The following is a 23,675-nucleotide window of genomic DNA, read 5'->3' as shown; positions in this document are numbered from 1 at the left end:
CTAGGATACTTATATGTATGTGTGTGGAGAAAATCCTATGTAGAATATTGCAGAGTGACTGGCAATTGGCACCTCCCGAGACTTTGTCTGGATCAGATCTCTGATAGTGTTAATCTTCAAGGGCAGCAGTAGATGAATCTGGTAAATGTTCCTGGTAAGTCTCACAAACTTCATGATAACCCGGGTTTGGGGGGTATTGGGGGTTATTGATTGCAGATTTGAGTTCTACATTCAATCAAAGGGACATTTTGCTCTGGCATACTGAGGTGTTGAAATGAATGACATAAGTTCAGTACATTCACGATTTGTTATACACTGCACTTCATGATTTATTAAGAAAACCAACAAACCTGGATAAGTCCTCAAATGCCCCGTTGCATCACCTATGCTTAATTCTTTTAATTCTGTTTCAACCTCACAAGTTTCACCCCAAAAACGTGAACCAAACAGAAATGTTAAAAGAACATACATCCCTGATGTTCTGAGGAATAGATTTACTGTAATTTTACTGTAACGTGCAACAGACTTTGTGTGTTATCTGTAGTGTGGTAGTACCAAAGAAAAGCACAAAGCCTTCAAAGAATGCCACTTAAAAAAGTAAAGTCCTTGAACTTTTTTTAAATGAAAAAATTAAAATCTTGAGGCTTGACAAAAAAAAAAACATTCTAATGTGTTTGTACAACAAGGCAGCAGCCATAACACATGCACTTCAGAAGAGGTCATCCACCTGAAGCTACGCATGTTCGGGCCCAGAAGGAACTTGGATGGGGAAACCAACCAATAAAAGCTCAGGTTACTGCTGGAAGAGGTGCTGGCGAGGTCATCAGGGGGCACTTACCCTGTGGTCTGAATGTGGATCTCAATACCCCATTACAGTACAGTAGACACTGTAATAAAAAATGGTGCTGTCCTTCAGATGAGATGTAATATCAAGGACCTACCTGACTCTCAGTGGTCATATAAGATTCCTGGGCTTCCTTCATAAAGAGTTGGTTTTATTCTGATGTCCTAGCTATGTTGTCCATCACAGTCTTGTCATTCTGGCCCCATAATCATCCCATGTCTCTAATTGGCTAACTATTTGTCACCCCATCACCACCTAACAGCTAATGTGTGGTGATTATAATGGAGCAAAATGGCTGCCGTTGCATCATCCAGGTGAGTGCTGCACATTGGTGGTGGTTAAGGTGGCTTCCCTCTCACTATGTAAAGTGCTTTGAGTAGTGAGAAAAGCAGTATATAAATGTAAAGATTATTATCTTGTTGCAAGTTGAATTGTCAAATATTAAAAAAGATACAATTGCAGAAGAATTTGTCTTACCTCATGTAGTCAATATGTGCACCAAAATTCTAGCAGACTAAAATATATTTTTTTCTGCACTCTCTTCTTTAAGTTTAATCCATTATTGAACACTCATGTGTCAAGGTATTTTTGAACAAGTCCCCATGCGTATTTAATCTGTTATTTACACTTAATTTAAATGTTGAATATTTATTTACTCTTATTTGTTAATAGGTACCATTAAGGGGAAAAGATTAGCTAGTTTACAGTCACCACTGAACAAAAATAGATAAACTGGGGCTGGTCCACTGATCTAATTAACAATTGCAACTTTTAAAGCAGTTACTGTTAAACTAAATCATCAGAAAAAAAATGTAGATATTGAAAGGTTACACCTCAGCTCTAGTTTATTAAAAATGCATACAGAGGCATTCATCTACTGCATTAGACCTGGCATCACAGCTCCTGAACCCCAGTTTGACTACTTCTCCCCGCACTCTGAGGGTTTCCTCACACAATGGTGAGGGGTCAAACAAAATGTTGGGGCTGAGGGTGCCCAAGTTATTTGTGAAGTGCCCAGAGGACAAAAAAAGGCAGTTAAATGTGTAAAAGAAAAAATGGCTTCAGCTACCAGTTTAAAGGTAGGCCTCTGGGTCTGGAGCTCCGTCCCCTCAAAAGGAGGTTCAAGACACTGAAAACTGACTTCCAATTCAATGTTGTCTTAAATTCCTGTGGGGCACATTGGGGTGAAAGCAGCAAAACCCATCATCCAGGGACTTCTCCTCCACTCTATGAACAGAAATGCAACATACAGTATATGTTGGTGACGGGGTAACACTTTTAACCTTCCCCCTGTGTTTTCTTTTACCAAAGCCCACAAAACGTTCCCCCATGCTCGTGAACCTGACACAATCTAAAGGCATGCAGTTACTGTAGCTTGATTGGGAAATTTTAAATTACCCAGTAGGACCACCTCAAATGTGCTTTACACACAATTCTGTTGTTATATTTACAGGACTAATTTAAACCATTGCGTCTATAGATTCTGATTCATCATACGTTTTTACTGGATAACACAAGTTCAGAAAATGGACAGAAGAATAGATGGCGCAAGGTGCACATCCATTTAGGTTCCAGATTGATAGTACATTTTTGCATTTTAAATGGTTTCATGTGAGCTGTATTATAAAAATATTAAATCCCAATCTGAAGGCCGTGGTTACTCCATTTACTCATCCTTTCATCCACCCATTTATTGAACCATCCATCTATTTTTGCATCCCCTTCTCCCCCAGTCCACCTCAGTCCTTCTCTTCAACTCAGTTCAGTTTATTCATATATACAGTAGCTCGCTTCCATTCCTTCGCCACAATGTCATGCTCTTGCTTGCTGCATGAAATTTACGATTTGTATTTTAAAGCAGCTGAAATATTGACATGAGGAGAAAATGCATTTAAATTCCAGAAGATGTCAGGGACCGTCAATTATGAAAATATTCACACATTTAGGTATTCATATGTCATTGTCATCATCATCAACAGCCATTCCTAAAACCCCAGCTGCACGAGGGCGTTTTCAACGGTTCCCACCATCAATCTTGTTTTGACCTCTTCTGTGATTTTTATCAGGGATAATTAAATTACTAAACCCACATGTAGGACCCGCTCTGTTGAAAAGGAAGGTCATTTTTGACAAAGGATCTGCAGACACTGAATGAAGTCGGAGCGTCTTGCTTAGAACTGTATGGTTAAAAAAAAAAGGACAGGCAATCAACATTTTGAGATTTTAATACACAATCCCAGCAGCCTATCACCTCTCCTTCCAAAGACAACCCGAGTGTGGCGAGGAAGACACTTCAGCTTCCACGGCTACACAGCACTCTGAGGTTGGCCTTCAGCTGCAAAAATCCCAGTTGTGCAGGTCTGCCCTGTGAATTAAACTAACAATTGATTATGTTGTTTTCATGAAAGGTTTATGTGCTTCTCCTATCTTTGTGGACAATTACTGATTGCGCATTTTAGTGCGAGACCACGGAGGAGATAAGACAGATTGTTCAGGGGTTAACTGCACACTGATAATCCTTTATTACTATTTACTTTCATTAGCTAGGAGACACACAGGCATCTGAGGACGCTCCAAACTCCCAATGAAAAAGCTAAGCACATTCCGCTCAGGGCCTGCCTTCTAATCCTTGTGGGATTTTGGAAGGAAAAATATGAATGGTCTAAATTGTTCCTTAAATGCTGCTGGAATATTTGTATTTTTTGCCAAATGCACACTGAAAGGTCTGTTACCACAAAGGATGCTTATGTTGGCACAGTTCCATTTTCCCCATAACATTTTCACTACTGATTTAAGAGCCTGCGTGATAAAAAAAATTCATAATAGTCATTTTCAACCTATCTCAAAAACTTCTAAGAACAGTTTGCAGACATTTTCTTTTTGTTTCTGGCATGTCAAGCATCCTAACTGACCTTTTGGTATCACTGGCTTGATGGCAGCATGGTGGGTAGCAGGGGGAAACAGGGATTAAATCCCAATCTGGTGAACGCTTGTGTGGCGTTTGCATGTTCTCCTCATTTCCATACTGATTTCCTCTGGGTAGTCTGCCTTTAGTCTACTTAGAGTTCCTATAAAAAGTATTCACCCCCAATCCCTGAGAACGTTTTCACATTTTATTCAATCACAGTGAATTTAATTTGGAATTAATTTGGCACTTTGATGCTGATCAGCATAAAAAGACTCAAAGTGAAAACAGATCTCTGTAAAGTGATGTAAAGTAATTATAAAACACAAAATTATTGCTCACCCTAGTCAACATTATGACACACCTTACTACTCACTGGTGCAGCCAATTGGTTTAAGAAGTCACGTCGTTAGTTCACTTGTATGGGAATTCAATTGATTGCAGTCTAAATGCATCTTATCTGGAAGGTTCAACATGTGGTGAGTCAGTATGGTGGTCTGGCCTACAAAAAGAAGGCAATGTTACCTGTCCTAGTACACTTGCTGAACAAACAAGCTCCCTAGCCTAATGTTACTCGATTATGTTTACCACTTTTGAAAGTCACTTTGGATCAAAGCATCTGCCAAGAAAATAAATGTAAATGTAACATCTGGTACATCTGCAGCTCCACACAAGGAGGTTTGCATATTAATACTATATGTAGTGGACGATCACGGCATGGAAGTTCAACATTTAACACATGACAGCGTGGCAGTCAATGTCCCTGCTGCACCACTTCTCGATAAAGTGCTCAAGAACCTCCTTTAATGTATTTTTAAGCAGCCACACAACTGTAATGGAAACAAAGACCACCTTGTCGTTTCAAAGAGTTTGGGTGCTGTTTCAAGGAGCTGGTTGGTTGGGGACAGCGACTTCGAAGAGAGGGCCATGTAACCATGCTGACAATTGCATCACCCTGGGGAGGAGCCACCACTACTATGAGCTGTAATTCCATCATGTGTGATGGAACCAGGGGCGTCAGCGAGCCCAAACCCCCAAAAACGAACACAAAGTGCGTCCCGAGTTCAAATAATGGAAGGTTTATTAAACCAATTCTTCTACAAAGTTTGCAAAATTACAAACACACAAGTCTTCTCTCTCCACAATACCTTTCTCTCACTAATACACTACCCTCCTCCAACCCAGTGTTGCTCCATGACCTCCCAGCTCCAACTCACCTGAAAAAGGGAGTGCGGTCCCTTTTATTATGGACCTGGGAGTACTACCGGTGCCGGGGCCACTGCCTGACGGAAGCACTTCCGGGTCATGTGAAAGTCCATTATAACAGGGAGCTTATCTCCTTGCAGCACCCTCTTGCAGCACCCAGTAACCGCAGCACTGCTGCTCTGCTAGACTATATCTCCCGGCATGCCCGGCTGGCTTCTCACTGTGTGTAAACATCCCCCAGTGACATTTCTTTTCAGTCCAGTCCATCCCTTTTGGTCCTTCCTTCCAGGTCTGATCCCTTCTTCCTCCCGAGTCGGGATTCCTATATGCCTGTTAGGAGCTTCCCGTCTCGGTAAGGAACCATCCCCTTTTCCGGATGCCCGTCTAGCCCATGTGACATCTACACATGTAAAAGAGTTGCTTCAGGGGAGCCTGTAAAAATTGCAAACCTGCAAAGCTGCATAGGAATTGAAACAGCAAATAGTCCTACCCAAGAGCCACATAAATAGCATAGAATCCTTATTTTGGCACTCAGTGCTGGTGCTAGTATAGTTCAACTTTGGCAATGAATGTGCCACACTAACGCTATACAAATACCATAGACAAGCATCTGGAAAGACTTAATTGAAGTGCAACACACATGTTGTATATACTGAAAAGGGGGTGATCTGTACATTTTCCACCATTAGTTTACCGGACAGGAACTTATTTACAGGAGGCACAAAACTGAAGAAAATTCCCTAATGAGATAACCTCTCAGCTGCCGAGAATTGAGCCAACTGAAATCTAAATGTCAGCAGAACGACTCTGTAGATAATTATCAGAGGATGGTATATCTGCTCAGTGCTCCACATTTTTTGCACTGATATTTCTTCAGGGAGCCTTTTTGCTCACATCTAATGGATCAAGTGGTTGAATTACATTTTAGAGTGTATGCTGGGTCCAAATCGTCGTCTATCCCCATTACTCTTCTTATAGTAACTCTATACATAGGGTGGTGCACTGGCACATTGGCTGGTTTTATGGTTTCTCACAGTGATTTTAATCCAGCTTGAGGATCCAGTGTAGAGTATCCATGTTGTCCTTACCGCATTTCTGAGATGCGCTCTCATTTAAGTGTTGACGCACATTTTTTCCAAGTGACTATCTAAAGTCTATTATTGCCTTTAGCATCTGGTAGAAGTACAAGGTTCCCTTATCCTTGAGTAATAAAATGATGCTGCAGACAAATGTTTTTCTATTTCGTTTTCTGCCATTGCTTTCTGTCCTGCCTTTTAATGTCAGCTCTCTGCAGGGTTATGTGTGGGCCCATCTGTCTCCTCCTCTCTGTCCCTGTGCATGCTCCAGTCTGTATGGGCTTTCTTTCAGTCTCATTGTCCTTTTGTTTTCTACTTTTTTTGAAGTTAGTATGCAAGGTATCCAAATTTCAGTCTTAAATTGTACTCTTAGCTATGATTGATTCCAATAATAATTTTAATTAAACATGATGGCACAGATGTTTACAGCTCATTTTACCTTCTATATGTAAAGCCAGAAAGCACGCATGTGGTAATGGAATAACTGGAGTTGATTTTTGGTTGATGCTATGTGTGAATATTTACATCTGTATCTCCAGTACTGGACTTTAGCATACAGTGTTGCCATCATTACCCCGTTTTTAAACAAAAACGGTGAGCTACTTGAGTTCTAAGGTAAACTGCATGTGTGTTTGTGAGTGGAGGGTGTAGTGGTAAAGGAGGGGGTGCCGAGTCACATGCAATTACAGTACAGCGCCTAAGGCTATCAAGCTATCTTGTGGATGTCATGAGGAAGTGCTAAGGTCAACAGGGTCAACAGCGAGGAAAATTATTGGAACATATGAAAAGAAAAAAATATTTCCAACGATTCCTGTGACAAAGCTTAGAAACAGGTCTCACTCACTGTATGGATACACAATAGGCTGTCTAATGTACGGGCCTGGACTGGTAGCTGATATCGTGATTCACTTGTTTCCTGCTAATGCTGAATGCTAAAACTGACGTGATCTCACAGGCCTGAGTGAGCTCATCTGCCCAGTGGACAACAGGGAGGCACTTGAGCTATCCAACGTTTAAGGTTCTGTATCTTGTGAATATTATATGGAAATAGTGCGTTACTCGAGCTAATCATCATGAAATAAATCCTAATACATTTAATTGGGTAACAAATAAAATATGTATTTTAACATGTATATTTAGTAGCACTGCAATAAACATTACATTGCTGTTGTCCATTGCAGTAATCCAATTTGGGTGGGTGGAGGTAACAGAAAAGGACCAAAGGTTGTAGAATTAGCATAGTTTATATCCTTAAATTGATTTACATATTGTTGGAGACAGCTGTGAGAAAAGTAACCTTTTGATTAGTGAGTAATTTTTAATCTTATTTCTCAGCCAAAATTCTTTTAAGGCATTAGGTGCTGCATTGATCCCTGAGTTCAAGAAAGCAATAGCTGGATGCATTCAAAAGCTACTGTATGTCTTACATTCTCCCTCCAGCTGTACTACTTACAGTAATTCCAGGTTCAGACCAGTTTATAAAGAAAATGGAACATCTTAAAAATCTGAATTTAGAACATCTGGAGGGAAGTCATGTCTGTTAGTATTAATCCCATTGCATATGCTTAATACGGGTTATTCAATGTCTTTATACGATAATTCTTGTAATGCCAAAGGTACTTAGACTTTGTGATCGTTAAGATTAAAAAAAGTGATCATTTTTCTCTAAAATGTTGTGACAAAAAAGCACTATATGAGCGCCGACCCGCCACAGACAGACACGGGAGGCACACTTATAAAACAAATAAATGTTTAATTTCTATTTCTACACCTGTGGGCAATGCCTTCCCCTTTCCCACAGGCACAACACAGTCCCCACAAGCACAACTCCACACAATAGTTTTATATTTCTTATTCTTCCTCCACTCCTCTTCTGTAAGCTTTGTCCTCCTCCTCCCGACTCTGGCCTCCAGAGAAGTGGCTGCTGGCTCCTTTTATAATACACCCGGAAGTGCTCCAGGTGCTTGATGACTTCATTTCCGGCAGCACTTCCGGGTGTGGTGGAAGAACTGCACATAAGGGCTGAGCAACTCCAGCTGCAGCAACCCCTGGCAGTGTCTACAGATCCCAACAGGGATGCACCAAACTTCAGCCCCCATGAAGCCCTGTAGGAGTCCAAGGCACCGCTACAACCCAGGGAGGTTGCCATCTAGTGTCCTGGGGGAGGTAATGTACTGGCCACGCTTCCTCCCCTGGTTCTCTCAGCGTGAAGGTGTCCCGGCCGGGCAAGGGCACCAGACGCACGCTACAATGTATAGTGTCCATGAAAAGTATTCACACACATGGAAGTTTTCACATTTTAATTTTAGCAACATTGAATCATAGTAGACTTAATTCGGCTTTTTGTCACTGATGAACAAAAAATAATGTCAAAATGAAAACCGGTCTCTGCAAAGTGATCTAAATGAATTACAAATGTAAAATACAAATAGATAGATAGATAGATAGATAGATAGATAGATAGATAGATAGATAGATAGATAGATAGATAGATAGATAGATAGATAGATAGATAGATAGATAGATAGATAGACATAGTATTTCTTGCCACACTTTTTCAAATAATTCTTTGGCTGAAAGTCCTCAGTGTTAGTGTGTCAGAGAGAGGATGTGCAGCATTGTCCCTTTTTTGATATATAGATCACGTAAGTATTCACCCCCTTCCAGTCAGTATTTAGTAGATGTACCTTTGGCAGCCATGACAGCCTTGAGTCTGCATGTACAGATCTTTCTCAGCTTTGAACATTAGGATACTGCAATTCTTTCCCCAATTTTCTTCCTATAATTTCTCAAGCTCTGTCAGGTTGTATGGAGATTATAAGTAGTCTAAATTAATTAATTACTTATAAATCCGAAACCCAAAGTAATTGATCACATAAATATCCACTCCCTTTAATATGACACATCTAAATCATCACTGCCCATAGGAAAATTTTACGCTGAAAGGTTGATCTTTGATGGCTCATGAAACTTTAAAGAGATTCTCATTTATGTTTCATTTCAGAATCAAGTTTGTCACAGATGTCTCTCCTAAAATTCCTTAGGAGAAATAGCTTTAAACAAAAATTGTGAATTTGGTTTGAAAAGCATGTTCTGTTTTATGAAATTTCTTTCCAGTCTTCATACTTTTTATTGGACTGTTGCCTTTATCCAAGGTGACTTACAACATCTGAGGCACGATTGGTTGCATTTCTTCTGTTTTTCCACTTGGAGCACAGTGACTTGCTTATGGCCACATGGTGCCAGTAGTTGGATTTGAACCCATGACCTTAGAGTTTGAAGACCATACTTAACTAGTATGCCACACTGCCTGCCATTTTTTCAAGAAAGACTATGACCTAATTGGAGCACAGTAATATAAATCAAAGAAACTAATAGTATTATTCAGAAGCATCAGTTTTGTAATCATAGTAAAGTGTTTAATTACTTCAAAGAACTGTCCATAAATTTCACCACATATTACTAAGCACACAATGCATATACTTTCACATTTCAAATAAAGCATCAAAACACTACTTGGAAAATCTGAGCCCACTGTATGACTTTGCTGAGACCTCCGCTGAAACTCAAGAGGAGACACTTGACTAGTGAAAATACCTGAGTATTTTTTTCTCAGGAGAAAAATCTGAGAGACATGAGACAAAAGAAAACGTCTCCTTTTGATTTCTTTCTGATCTCTTTGCTGTCTAGGAGAAACCAAAAAGATATTAAGAAAATTTATTTTTTTGATTTTTCCTATGGGTGGTGTAGCCAATTACTTTTAGAATTCACATAATTAGTTCAGTGGAGATCACACATCTGTAGTGAAGGGGTTTCTGTTGATTATGATATAAATTCACTTGTATTTGGATGGTACAGCTTGTGGTGAGTCAGTATGGTGACAACATACACTATAAAGGCAAAAGAACACTCCAAGTCACTCAGTGAGAAGGTGATTGAAAAGCTCAAGTCAAGAGATGGAGTCAAAATATCCAAGTCACAGTTAAATCAATCATTAAGAAATGGAGAGTATTGCATAGCTGTATATCTGCATGATCTGAATGATCATGCAAGAAGAAAACTAGTGAGGGAGGCCACCAAGAGACCTATGATGATTCTAAAGGAGTTTCAAGGTATGGTGGCCAAGATTGGAGAGACTGTTCAAACAACAACTGTTCCCAGGGTGCTTCACCAGTCACAGCTCTATGGAAGAGTGGCAAAGAGAAAGCCAGTGTTTAAATACAACGCACAAAGAGTTTTCCAGAAAGCAACAGGAGACTCTGAAGTGAGCTGGAAGAAGGTTGAACAAGTATGGTTTGATGAGACCAAAACTGTCCAAACACTGCACATTATCAAAGACATGCCATTCCATCTGTGAAGTATGGTGGTGGCAGCATCACGCTGTGATAATGTTTTCTGTAGCAGGCTCTGGGAGGATTGTGAGGGCTGAGGGTAAAATGAATGCTGCAAAATACAAGGAAGTGATGCAGTATGCAAGAAACCTTTGCCTTAGGAAAAGATTTGCATTCCAACAAGGCAACAACCCCAAACATAAAGTCAAAGCTACAAATGAATAGCTTAAAAACAATGTTAATGTCCTTTAGTGGCCGCGTCTGAGCCCAATCCGACTGAGAATTTGTGGCTGGACTTGGAAAAGACTGAAAAAGAATGAGAAAAAATGTCAGCATCCAAATGTGTAAAACCGATAGAGAGTCCTGTCAACATAGGCTAAAGACTTTTATGCCTGCCAAAGGGTTATCTAATAAAAACTGACTTGAAGAGGATAAATACTCAAGCAATCAATTCTTTTGTGTTTTATATTTGTAATTAATTTAGACCACTTTGCGGACATCTGTTTTCACTTTGACATTAAAGAATCTTTTTCCGCTGATCGGTGTCAAAAAAAGCAAATTAAATTCACTGTGATTCAATGATGTATAACAAATAAAATGTGAAAACTTCCAATGGGTGAATACTTTTGGAAATGGAGGGATAATCAACCTCCACATTAATCAAGTCAAATGAACAAATTCAATTTGTTATGGTATTTTAAATCAGTCAGACCACATGGTGTTATTTATATTCCATCAAACACCCTTCACTGAAGCATAGACTAAAATATTATTATAGGTTCTATATAATTATTATTATTTATTTATTTTGTGGCGGATGGCTGGGGGTTTTGCCCATCCGGGACGCCTGGAAGAACCGGGAGAGGGACCATACCTCCCCAGGGCCATGAGATGGCAGCTGCCCTGGTCTGTATCGGAGCCACAGGATCCGAGCATGGAAGCTCAACTTTATTGGTGCCCATGGCCAACACAAGGGGGCGCCCGGAGGATTGTGGAGCCCTGGATGGCAGCACTTCCACCACACCAGGAAGTGCCACCAGAAGATCGTCACACAGCACCTGGCACACATCCGTGTTGTTATAAAAGAGGCTGCCTGCCTCCAGTAGAGGAGCCGGAGTCGGGAGGAAGGAGATGGAGCTTGTGAGGAGGGGAGTAGAGGCGAGAGAAGAGAGAGAGAAGGAGAAGAAGAAGAGAGACTATTGGGGTTTGTGCACTACATTGTGGGTGCAGGTGTGTTCAGAAGAAATAAACATGTGTGTTTTTGAACATTTGGTGTCTGTCTGTCTGTGCCCGGGGGCTGTCTTCCCACAATTTGTTATTATTTTAAAATGAGTTTGTCAAGAACATGGGGACACAATTGGAAACTTATTAAGGGTGGATTTCGCACAAACATTAGGAAGTTTTTCTTTACACAGAGAATAAGTGACCAAGTAGTGTGGTAGACAGTAGGATTGTAGGGACCTTTAACACTGAACTTGATATTTTTTAGAAGAATTAAGTAGATAGGACTGGCAAGCTTTGTTGAGCTGAATGGCCTGTTCTTGTCTGGATTGTTCTAATGTTCTAATACTAGCTGCTATTACACATGGAGATGCAGAGGTTATTGCTGCTGTATTGTTTCTCTAGGACTGTGTTTTTCAACCAGTGTGTGTGACACAGTGGCACACCATGACAGCTACCCAGGTGTGCATTGGAAATAATAGTGTAGTGCACTTATCCTTGAACCTGAGAGGGAGAAGCTCTGAAGGTGGTCAAGACCTGTTTGAAGAGGATAGGACCACCTGGAGAAGCTGGCATAAAAGCAGCTCCTCGATCACCATGTTAGAGCACTTCAGTCGTGTCTCCTGGCTGCTAGAGTCCATCTGCCCTGGGTTTGCGGTCACCAGCGAGACACACAGAGCTGGTGGATAGTGGGCATACGAGTTGCCTATGAGGCAGAGAGGTGCGGGCGAAGGGACGAAGCAGCTGGGAGATGCCACCAAAGTGCTCACTAAGTGCCTTGCCTGCGAACGCTGATCTCAGAGCTCTTTTTTTATACTGGCTTCTGTGGTAGTTCCACCCTTTGGGCAGCTAAGCATGTGTATGAAATATAATGAATATGTGTTTGAGGTCAGTAAGACTGTGATGTGCCTTGGGATGATTTTGGTTACAGAAAATGTGCCATTACTGAAAAAAAAGATTAAAAAACACTGATCTTGGAGATTGAGTTAAAATCTCTGCCTTCTCACATTTAAGTGAAATTAGAACATCTACGTTGGCCTGGTATGACTGAGCCTGGGTTTGTGAGTGAGTGCACTCAGCAACGGAATGATGTTTCATCCATGTTTGACTCCTGGTTTGCCTTTGGTTCTTCTAGCAGGGCTTCTGACCATGTCTGTGCCTTTGTAGGACAAAAAAGGTTGATGAAATCGATGGATGTTATTGTAGAATATAATACAACTTAGTACATCATAGCACAATGTAGCAGCAGTAGTAGTCGTAGTTGTACCGTCACATGTAAAGTAAAATCCCTTGGCATTTGGGAGGCTCGTTTTGAGGAGGTGAAAGGAGTGGGACTGAGAATCATATAATTAAAAAAAATGTAAGGCAGATTGTAAAGGTGTAGGGCAGTTCTAAAAGACATGTCTATTTCTTAAAGCCAATTAAGGCTCCTTTGTTGGGAAACTCCTTTTACTTCACTTTATGGATTTTTTTGATGCATGGTTGTATGGCTCTTTACTTCTGCATTAATCTGCTTTTCAATTACATGCATACCCTTTTCAGAGAATAAAAGGCTCTTTGCATCCAGTTTTGAAGAATCAAAATTAGCAAGTGTGGAGTTTCAGCCCCTTATAACAGACAGATACGACACCAGATGTCCACAAACCACTCACGTTTAATCTTCCTTTTTGTTTACAGCACCACACAATGTACAAATCAGCTGTATTGCTCACAGTCCCTTCTTCCCTTCACTCTCTCTCAGTACTTCTGCCGCCTCTACTCCTCTCCTCACAAGCTCTGTCTTCTTCCTCCCGACTCCGGCTCCTTTAATGGAGTGAGGCGGCCACTTTTATAATGCCCCGGATGTGCTCCAGGTGCTCTGTGACGATCTTCCGGAAGCACTTTCTGGTGTGGCGGAAGTATTGCATGGGCACCCAGAAGCACTCCGGGTGTACTCAGTTCCTGATCCAGCAGCACTTCTTGGTGCTGCAGTCTGAGACTCTGTAATCCTCTGGGCACCCCCTGCCGGTGCCCACGGGCTCCAACAGGGTTGAGCTTCCAAGCTCTGTGGCCCCCATGCAATCCAGGGGGGCTGCCCCCTTGCATTCCAGGGAAGGAATTGCCCCTCTCCCAGTCCTTTGCTTCTCCAGGCGTCCCGGTGGGGCAAGGTCTCCGTTCGTCTGTCACATAAGCAACATTTTCTTTTTGATGTTGTCTTTGCTTGCAAAACATCAATACTTTTCTCTTTTTCTGTGGACCAGAATCTCTCAAACTTGACTTGCATGTATGTTTTGCACCAGAAAATCTTACAGAGTAAGTGCCAGGTTATGGCTGGGCTTGATAGGGCATATGGTGAAGTGAAAATGTCACCTACAATGGAATTTGTCACAATTTATAAATGTCTATTTGTATAAGTTAAACTATTATAAATATAGCCACAGAAAACATTTCAGAGAAGCTGTAGCTTTATTAAGGGAAGCTAAGCCCCCCATGGCAGACCTTTATCTTACACTGTGGTTTGCATATTATGCTTTGCTTCCCGGGTCCTCCCTGCGAGGAGTTTGCATGTTCTCCTCGTGTCTGCGTGGGTTTCCTCCGGGTGCTCCGGTTTCCTCCTACAGTCCAAAGACATGAAGGTTAGGTGCATTGGTGATTCTAAAAGTGTGTGCTTGGTGTGTGTGTGTGTGTGCCCTGTGGTGGGCTGGCGCTCTGCCCAGGGTTTGTTTCCTGCCTTGCGCCCTGTGTTGGCTGGGATTGGCTCCAGCAGACCCCCGTGACCCTGTGGTTGGGATATAGCGGATTAGATAATGGATGGATGGATGAAAGTTACAACAATGTAAACCATACACTGTATCATGGCTGCTCTTTTATCATATCTCAACCTAATCCAGCACAAACTGGAGGTTTCAGAAGTGGTGTTTCCTAATAGACAGTGTTTCCTAATACCTTCATTAAAACACCTAATAATTGAATTTTCATGGATGAATCATGTTGCTTCCCTCTAAAACAGTTACATATACTTGAACAATCTATTTCAGGGTGCACCAAGGGTGTTGCTGGCCAAATGTCCTATTAACCCAACATATGTGGCTGCTTCCTATATTGAGAGTTGAATGGTAGACCTGGTGCCCCAACAGAGACCTGAGTTTAACTCTGTACAGAGTCACCATCTGTGTGGTGTGTTTAGTTTTGATGTTTTTTTTTTCTTTTCTCCTGGCTGTCACCTTTTCCTCAAAATTCCTAAAGATGTGTGTGTTTTGTTAATTGGAGAATCTAAATTGACATGGCTAAAGTTTAGCACATACTAGAAGATATTTTAAACCATACTGATGTTAAAAGTGTGAAATCCTCATAACAGCAGGTTACACCAATTTTGTTGTCCCATAGTCTGTCTTCAGTTATTGTTCACAAACAAACAGCACATAGTCCTGACTCTCTGAACCTTGGATCTCATAGGATTTCTCACCAACAAAAACTCAACTACAAAGAAAACATGATAGACAACAGTCAAGTTCAACTTACTCTGATAATTTGTGTATTATTTTAAAAGGTAAAACTGAAAACAAACAGGAAAAGAATGTGGATAAACCCATGGCTGAGAAGATGGGGTCAGCATAGCTTCTACATCTTGCATGGTGAGTTCTTCTGTTTGTCTCTTATTGACTTTCAGTACTTCACAAGTGACGTCAAGATGCATGGAATATAAAAAACTCATTGTTCCCCCGTATTATAACGCTTGGAGTCTTAAATATCAATCACGATTAATATTTACAATTTGAAATTGTTCTGGCTCCAAGTGGCTTGTGAGTAAATCAGGGAGGTTAACACTGTTCACTACATACCTCGTGTTACAGGTGTGAGGGGCAACCTCGGCTGTTACCCAGCTGAGATGCCACCTGGATGGAAGGACTGGGGGGGAAGAGTGCGTTGGTGAGACAATATCTCCCCTGGGACTCTAGAGGACAGTCCTCTTGGGCGGCTGTGGCACCACAGATTCCTGCAGGGCATGCTGGGAGCTGGAGTTTGGTGCAGCCCAGTTGGGTTCCATGGGGGCCACCAGGGAGAGCTGCAAAGCCCTACAGTGGACCTCCAACACTCCCTGGACCTGAATAAAAGGAGCCGCCTCACTCCATTCGGGGAGCCAGAGTCAGGAGGAAGGAAGACGAAGCTGGTTGGGAGAGGAGTGGAGGCGGCTAAGAAACAGAAGTTGGAGAAGAAGAAGAAGAAGAAGAAGAAGAAGAAGAAGAAGAAGAAGAAGGAGGAAATGGACTGTGTTGTATTTTTCCCTGTGATCTAAATTGTGTGCTGTGTAAAAAGAAGGTGTGTTGTGTGGCAAACTCGTATCTGCCTGTCTATGTTGGGTTAGGGCGGCTGTATGTGCCCTGGTGGTCCACACAGGATAACCTGGGACATGAGGACCTGCTTGAATTCAAGACTGTTTTTTGAGACTGGCCCCAAATCAGGCTGATTATCCTGTAATGTTTACCTAGCATACATTCACCCTCTGATGGACTGGCACCCCTTCCAGAATTGGTCTCTGCTTTGGGCTAATGCTGCTGGGATTGGCTGATTTGACCCCATAACACCAACCTGGATTAAGTGAATTAGATAATAAGTGTCTTTGTGTTTTTGTTAATTACACGTATACTTTTTAGGTGGATAGATCTTTGAGCCCATTATTTAACTGCATGTTTATGTGTTATTTTACTTGGTATTTCAAGTTCTTTACTATTATTGGGCTCTCTCATTTCAACCAGTCTGGAAAATGGGCTTATATTAAACTGGTGATGTAACAAACAAAATCTACCAGGAAAACTGCTATTCTTAGTGTTTTGTTTTTACAAATAAAAACGTAAATTCTGTGGGGTTTTTTTTTTTCATTTTGTTCCATTTCCAAAATGTTGGACTTCTGTTCAGATACATTTTTAGAATTTACTGGCCATGCAGTCTGAGCTTTCAGACAGAGACAGCCCTACATCCTTGAGCTCAAATGGGTGAACGACTCCTAGAAAAACCTTCAGATCTGTAATGAGTTGCAAGACAGCGCACTGTGACTAATGCTAAAATATTTTCACCTTCACTGACAAACTGGCCAATAAAAAAGGTCCTCTTTTATAGTTCACATTCTCAAATGTAGTTTGCCCTAATGCAAGCAATGAGAAAGGATGATAAAATATTGATTTCCTCATACAAATATTTGACAGGTAGACAGTATCTGTCAACTGCAGAAATTGTAATTTTGGCTTGTGTAATTAGCAATTGAATTATATGTGAACCCTTGTGGCCTAATTTCTTCAGATACCCGCTGATTAAGGTATGTGATCCTATTAACCTTAAAGGAACAAACGTGAATGTGTAGGTTCATTCATATCATATCTGATCAAATATTCAATCAGCAGGAGTTTTACAGAGGTGACCCATTTAATTTGTTCTGGTCAACAGCCTCTATTAAAACTGTTAAGAGCTTTCGTTTCAATATGGTCTAAATGCTAAATCTAAATGTAGAATTAGCAAAGTAAAATAGAAAAAATCCAAATTAATAAGAAAAGTTTCTAAAAATGAAAATATGATAAAAAAAAATAGGCTTAACATAAAGATTTAAAACTAGAAAGCAGTCCTTTGCTATAACTATGAGATATCAATACAGCTTTAGTCCTAAAGTGTGTTTATTGCATATTTGAGGTTTTGTTATTTGGAAAAACACTTAAAGAAGGTAACAGAAAACTAAACATGGCAACTCATGGACCTCAGATGAAGTGTGTAGCTAATATATGTTGTCTCAAGCTGATGCTGTGCCCACCACAGGACGGTTCGCTCCTTGAACCTACAGCCTTATACTGATCGCGTGATGTTGGTTTTCCTGTCTGAATGATAAATTGTGACAGCAGTGGACATACGAACATAAGACATTTGACAAACGAGAGGAGACCATTCAGTCCATCAAGCTTGTTTGTTTTGCTAATAGCTAAGCTGTCCTATTATCTCATTCAGACACTCTTTAAAGGTTGTCCAGATTTCTACTTCGACTCCATGTCTCGGTAGTTCGTTCCAGATTCCCAGAACTCTTTCCTTAAAGAAGTACTTCTTGGCTTCAGTCTTAAATGTGCAAAAGCTGAGGTGGTGGCTCTGAGGCTAAGGGTGTGTTCTGGTATCTAGAAGGTTTGCCAGTTCAAATCCTGTTGATGCCTGAAGGGATCCTACTCTGTTGGGCCCTTGAGCAAGGCTCTTAACCTGAAAATTGGACCTGCACTCTGACCCCCAAGATCATGTGAAAAGACAGTTTCTCCTTGGGGAATAACAAAGTATACCAAAAAAAAAAAAAATGAAGCCATTTCTTAACTAAGAAGTTACAATGTGATATCACCATACCCACATTGTGCTTGCTTAATTATATACACTATACAGCTTAGAAAGTGTATTTCAGAAACAAAGAAGGAAAACTAAAAGCTGACGCATTATTTCCCTGCCTGTTAAAAGCTTGAAGGTGATATTCCTCAAAAACCCATTCAAACTGGCCAGTAGTGTTTTCTCCTGTTAGAGCACATTACACAGGGCTGTGCAGGTCTTTGCTTCTGTCCTGGAACTAACATCCATTTGAGGGAGTAGTGTCATACACTTTTTACCAGAGTTGTGTTAATATCAATCTAATTTAAATTGGTTCAGAGATTGTCTCTACCGATTATACTTTCTCTGAGGTTTATTATTAAGAACATCATTTGTGATGTTGTATTATCTGATGTATTGATACCCAATCACATTACAGTAATCACGATATTGAAAAAAGAGACTGGCTCATGTAATTCTACCCCAGATCCTCCTGCTTTTCATTTTTTTTTTATAGTTTCCCATTTTTACTACTTACCGAGGATATTCGTTGAACTGATACATTACATGACGCTATAAGGCTAATCGCCAGGCATTGCACAACTCCACTCATTGCAGATAAGCCGAGGTTGCAGATGGCCTACTGTTCTGCTCTCTTCTCTCCAAATTTATACCGCTTCCCCTATTTGTGGCTTCTGAGAAAGGCAGCAGTGGCTCTCACATACGCCAAGCTGATGCCAATTGTCATTTATTTAAGGGAGGCCTGCGTTTTCTTAATGCTCCTTCCTTAGCTTACAATATTTGTACCTATTATTGCGGTTGTCGTTCACTTGCTTGTGACTCTTTATTTTGCTTTTTTTTTTAGATGATTTCACATATAATGAGAAAATCACCTACTGTCTCCATCAAGCTGTTCTTTCTGTCTGTTCAAATGAAACAACTCAACTCCCAGTGGACGGATTTTGTTGAAATCTGGCACATTAGACTGTTAAGGAAATTTGTCAGGAAACTTCTATTTTTGTCGAAAATTGCAAAAGCAACCATTTAAAAGCATTGTTGAATTTTTGAACTCCTCTTTCTTCTGTGCAACTTCAATGACAGACTAGTTGATTAGTCTCAGATTTACCATGAGAGATGTCTTGCATATTTTCCTCTTTTTCTTCACCAATGGCTGCTCCTGATGGCTAAACAGCTCCCTAAAACAAAGTAGCGTCGCATGCAAGGCAGCAGCTTGTGCCTGACGTTACCTGTATGAGCAGAAGCAGTGGTTTGTGAGAACCTGTCACACTGTCACACCAGCTCTCTTGTCCTGCTCCTTGAAATCATACCAGGTAAGTTAAATGACATTTGTGACTGTAAAATTAAAAATTCAAGACATTTGATTTATCTCAGAATGAAGAAAAGGGAAAAGGAAAAGCTCTGTGACTTGTTTTGCATATGATGAATAAACACATTTCTATCTCACTAAAAACAACATCACTGCTGCATTATTTGCAGATCATAATGATTCAACGTTTCTCTGACACTATAATTTAATGCTATTCATTATGATCAACACTGCTGCTGTCAAAAATTTTAACTTAAGACTTCAATGTAGATTTCACTTCTTATCAAATAGCTATAGACTCTCCACAACCAACAACTAACAACAGCACATCCATTGATGCAATATTTATATCACTTCAGTTAGAATTTAATGTCTGTGAAAGAAACCATAAGCCATTTTGGACTTAGTTTTAAACTATTAACACAATACTGTAAAATGCTAATTAAAAAGATGGATTGTAAGTACTCAATTAGCACATTCTGTTATCATTGTTATTTTAGAACGATACAAAAATATTTAATAAGCAAAACTGTGCTAAGTGACTCTTTGAAGGACTAAACAAAAGTTATAAGTGCTCGAACTTTTAAAGCAGTTAGCTACTGTCACACACGTGCAGATGGAAGGCAGCTAAAGGGCCTGAAGGACAGTAATTCCATGCCAGATCAGGGGGTGGCGCAGTGCACTAACTCTTTCTCTCACTTCTCTGCAGACCAGTTACAGGAAATTCCGCCTGGCCCCGATGACATCACTTCCAGTTCTGGGCAAAAGAACGTCACTTCCGTTCTCCAGCCCTACTGATGATGTCACGTCCGGTTCCGGGTCCAATAACATCACTTCTGGCCCTACTGATGATGTCTCTTCCGGTTCAGGCCCCAGTAATGACGTCACTTCCTCTGCTCTCCTTTAAAGCCACCATCTTTGTGCCAGCAAATCAGTTCTGTTGTAGACTCTAACTTGTATTACCACTATTTAACAAATTTTGCAGCCAGGAAAACAATATACGAGTTAGCTGCCCCAAACCTTTTTGTGTTTTTTTGTCATGTTTGTGACACTACTCCATGCAGGCTTTTTCTAACGTTGAATTTGAACTTGCTTATATCTATTAGCACTGTTTTAATTCTCATCAATGCCCCCAACCTTGTCTTCTATTAAATCTCAAGCTGCTAGGTTTCCAATACTCAGTCTCACCCGATGAATCCTGTACAGCTGAAATGTTAAGTGACTAACTCATTATTTTAAGATGGCTTTCTCATAGCTTCATTTTAGTGTAACCCTGATATTCTGCATATGCATTTAAGTATCATTTTTATCATGGCACATCCACAATCCATACTAACCCCCTACTTTCTCTGCTGTTCTCTTTCTGGTTTTCTGTGTTGGCAATCTGCTTCACCACCACCTGATCGAAGCACCTTGCAGTCCATACATTGATGGATTGAAGACCAGATGTCCACATGACCATCATCATCTAATTCTTCCATGTGAAGCCTGAAAACCATGAGGACTGATTTAGATCATTTATATTAGGTAGAATGACCAGCAGGGGGCTGGGTGGTCTTGTGGCCTGGAACCCCTGCAGATTTTGTTTTTTTTTGTTTTTTCTGTCCTCCCTGGCCATCAAACCTTACTTTATTCTTTGTTCCTTAGTATATCCTAATCTTATTTTTATATTTTTCTTTTTTCTTTCTTCATCTCGTAAAGCACTTTCAGCTACATTATTTGTATGAAGGCGTGCTATAGAAATAAATGTTGTTGTTGTAAGCCCTTTTTTCAGTTATTTTAACTATTTTTGCCTTTTGTAGATGCACACTCATACAGCCCATCATTAACTGTCCTCCACTGGCCTTAAAAAAAATCCCAATTAATGGTATTTCAAGGAATGTTGTACAGCTTCTAAGTTGTGTCCAAACACTTCAAAGTGCCATTGAGGCTGGTGGATTGGTCTCTGAAACTGAGCCTAGACCATCAGAAGTTCTCATGCACCTTACAAAAGGGATTCCCACACATTTATAAGGCACTCCAGAACCCTGAGTTGGATTAAACAGACTTGAAAACAGATAGATGGATGCATACTAGAAAGTGGGACATGGCAAACAATGCCAATAAAAATACAAATTTAAATTTACATAGACATGGCATGACATGGTCCTAATATAACAATGCTGGCAACAGAAGCAGATACAGATGATCAAAATTAGTTGTAAAACATACCATTTACCTACTTTTATTTGCACACTATATACTTTTGCACTTTTTTCATTTAGCTAAAAGACAAGTTGTTATATTATGACCCATTAGAGGGTACAGCCCACCCAGACACAAGACCTCATAGTAAACTTATTACTCAAAACATTTTGAAAGCTTTTATTCTAACAATTTTTAATGAGCTCAGAGTGTGTCTTCTTTCTCTGGTTATCTCAGTGAAGCTCTTAGCAAAGTTGAAAATTGTAAATGGACAGACAAAAATAAAGTGTTTATCCCCATTTACTAGTGTGGGGTTTAAATCAGTCTATGGATAATTAAGAAAAGTAAAATATATGCATTCTGATTGAGCTAAGCACACCTTCCTCCCTCTGAGATCCATCTTTACAGGTCAGATGTCCCGGGGAAGGTATTATGCAGTTGGAGTGCATCAGTTTGTAATATAAAACCTATTTTGTGAGCCAGAAACCTTGTAAAGAATCCTTTTTTTTTTACCATTAACTGAATTTCAAAATCCCTGGAATGCCAACCAAGATAAGAAATGTGAGATCTACTCAGTCAGTACAGTGTGCAGTTAACATCTGTAAATGTATGACGAGTGTGCAGATAAGATGAGCTGAATCACAATGGCTCTTGATAACTTGCCAGATGCCTTCTTAGTGGAACTTGGATCAACATTTATAGTTCTGCTGCAAATGTAAACAGCTAAAAAGCAGCTTGAAGCAGGAGATGTTAATTAAATGCCTCTGATAGATTGTCACCTCTTTCTGCCTTTCATAGATCAATATTGTAGTTTCTACAACCTTTTTTTTATCAAAAATGAGACTTGCATGTTATATAAACATTCCAACAAGACTTCTTTCCCACATCACGATGACCACAGAAGGCCGTAAGGCTGTTTATTCCCTGGTATTGCAAGTAGCTTCTGAAGTCGAGAGCACAACTCTATGGTTTGCCTTTCCCTGACTGATGGCTAAACAGAGCCCAGATCTTGTTGCATTTCTAAAAAAGAGTTCTGTTTTTTATCTTCACCTTTATTAGAACACAAGAAGTGACAGTCACACCCAGCATTGTGTGGGTTTAATTTTTTTTAAGGAAAGATAGATGACATTTTGTTTTATAATTGTCTTTTTACAGTCTACACACTGAGGAATTATTTAGTAATTACTGGACCAACTACAGACTAATTAGACATTATTGCATAATGATTTGAGGAGCAGGTTATTATTCCACACAAGTAATCTATTTCAAACAAATTCTGATAAATGTATACTTTTACTAATTAAACAAAATTAATAACAAAAGTAATGTAATGAAGGATGTGAGAATATACAAAAATAGGAATTACAAAAGCACCAATAATTAGTTCTCCATGCTTAAAAAGCTAAATGAGGCAAAGTCCATGTGCCTTAAGTCCTAAAACAAAATCCAGGAGTTGGAGGTGTAATATCCAGTGAGTTATCCCACTTGAACAAGATAGTTTTCAGCACATATCCTTATTAACTCTGGTTAATCTATATTTCTTTAGCCTTATTTTCAGATATTTAAGGTATGTATTTAAGGTAATTAAGATATTTTTCTATTCTTCTATTCTTATCTCACTATTATATAAAAAAATCTTGGGACGAGACGAGACTTTTTCAGAGAGTTGAGACGAGACATTTTCAGAGAGATAATTTCAAGTCCCACGAGACAAGACTTTGTGCCAAGAGATTAATTGAAAACCTAACAGGTCCAAGCGGAGGCAGAAATAAAAGACAAACAGCAGAAGAAGAAAAGACAAAGAGTAGAAGACAAAGTAGAACGTCGTAAAGAGGTTCAAAAATCTTGCTGCGATACACATGCAGAGCAGGTTAGAGATTATGCAGGCCCGGTCTTAGGTATTATGGGGCCCTAGGCGAAAGGGGGGTCCAGGGGCCCCCTGGAAGCTCTGCGAAATGCGTGAAAATTAGACCAAGGAGACGTTTTCTTGTAACGTTACGAGGTCATCACCCTGCATTTCTTTTTCACCCGGAGTAGTTAGCTGCTACAATTTAGCCAGTTTGAACTGTTGAACATGCGAGCGGAGGGGCGGGCCGGGGGCCTGGCCGCCGTCGATCCGGGGCCCCCCAGATGCCGGGGCCCTAGGCGGTGGCCTACTTCGCCTATGCCTAAGGCCAGGCCTGGATTATGAAAGTACTAAAATTCGAAAGTCTCAAAAAACTGACAGAAAAGATCACATTAGCGCTAACAAATGGAAATTATTACTTGGTGAAATAAT

The sequence above is a fragment of the Erpetoichthys calabaricus genome, chromosome 5 (assembly GCF_900747795.2).
Source record: "Erpetoichthys calabaricus chromosome 5, fErpCal1.3, whole genome shotgun sequence".
Lineage (NCBI taxonomy): Eukaryota > Metazoa > Chordata > Cladistia > Polypteriformes > Polypteridae > Erpetoichthys > Erpetoichthys calabaricus.
The sequence above is the reverse complement of the archived record's forward strand: the minus strand, read 5'-3'. Positions refer to the sequence as shown.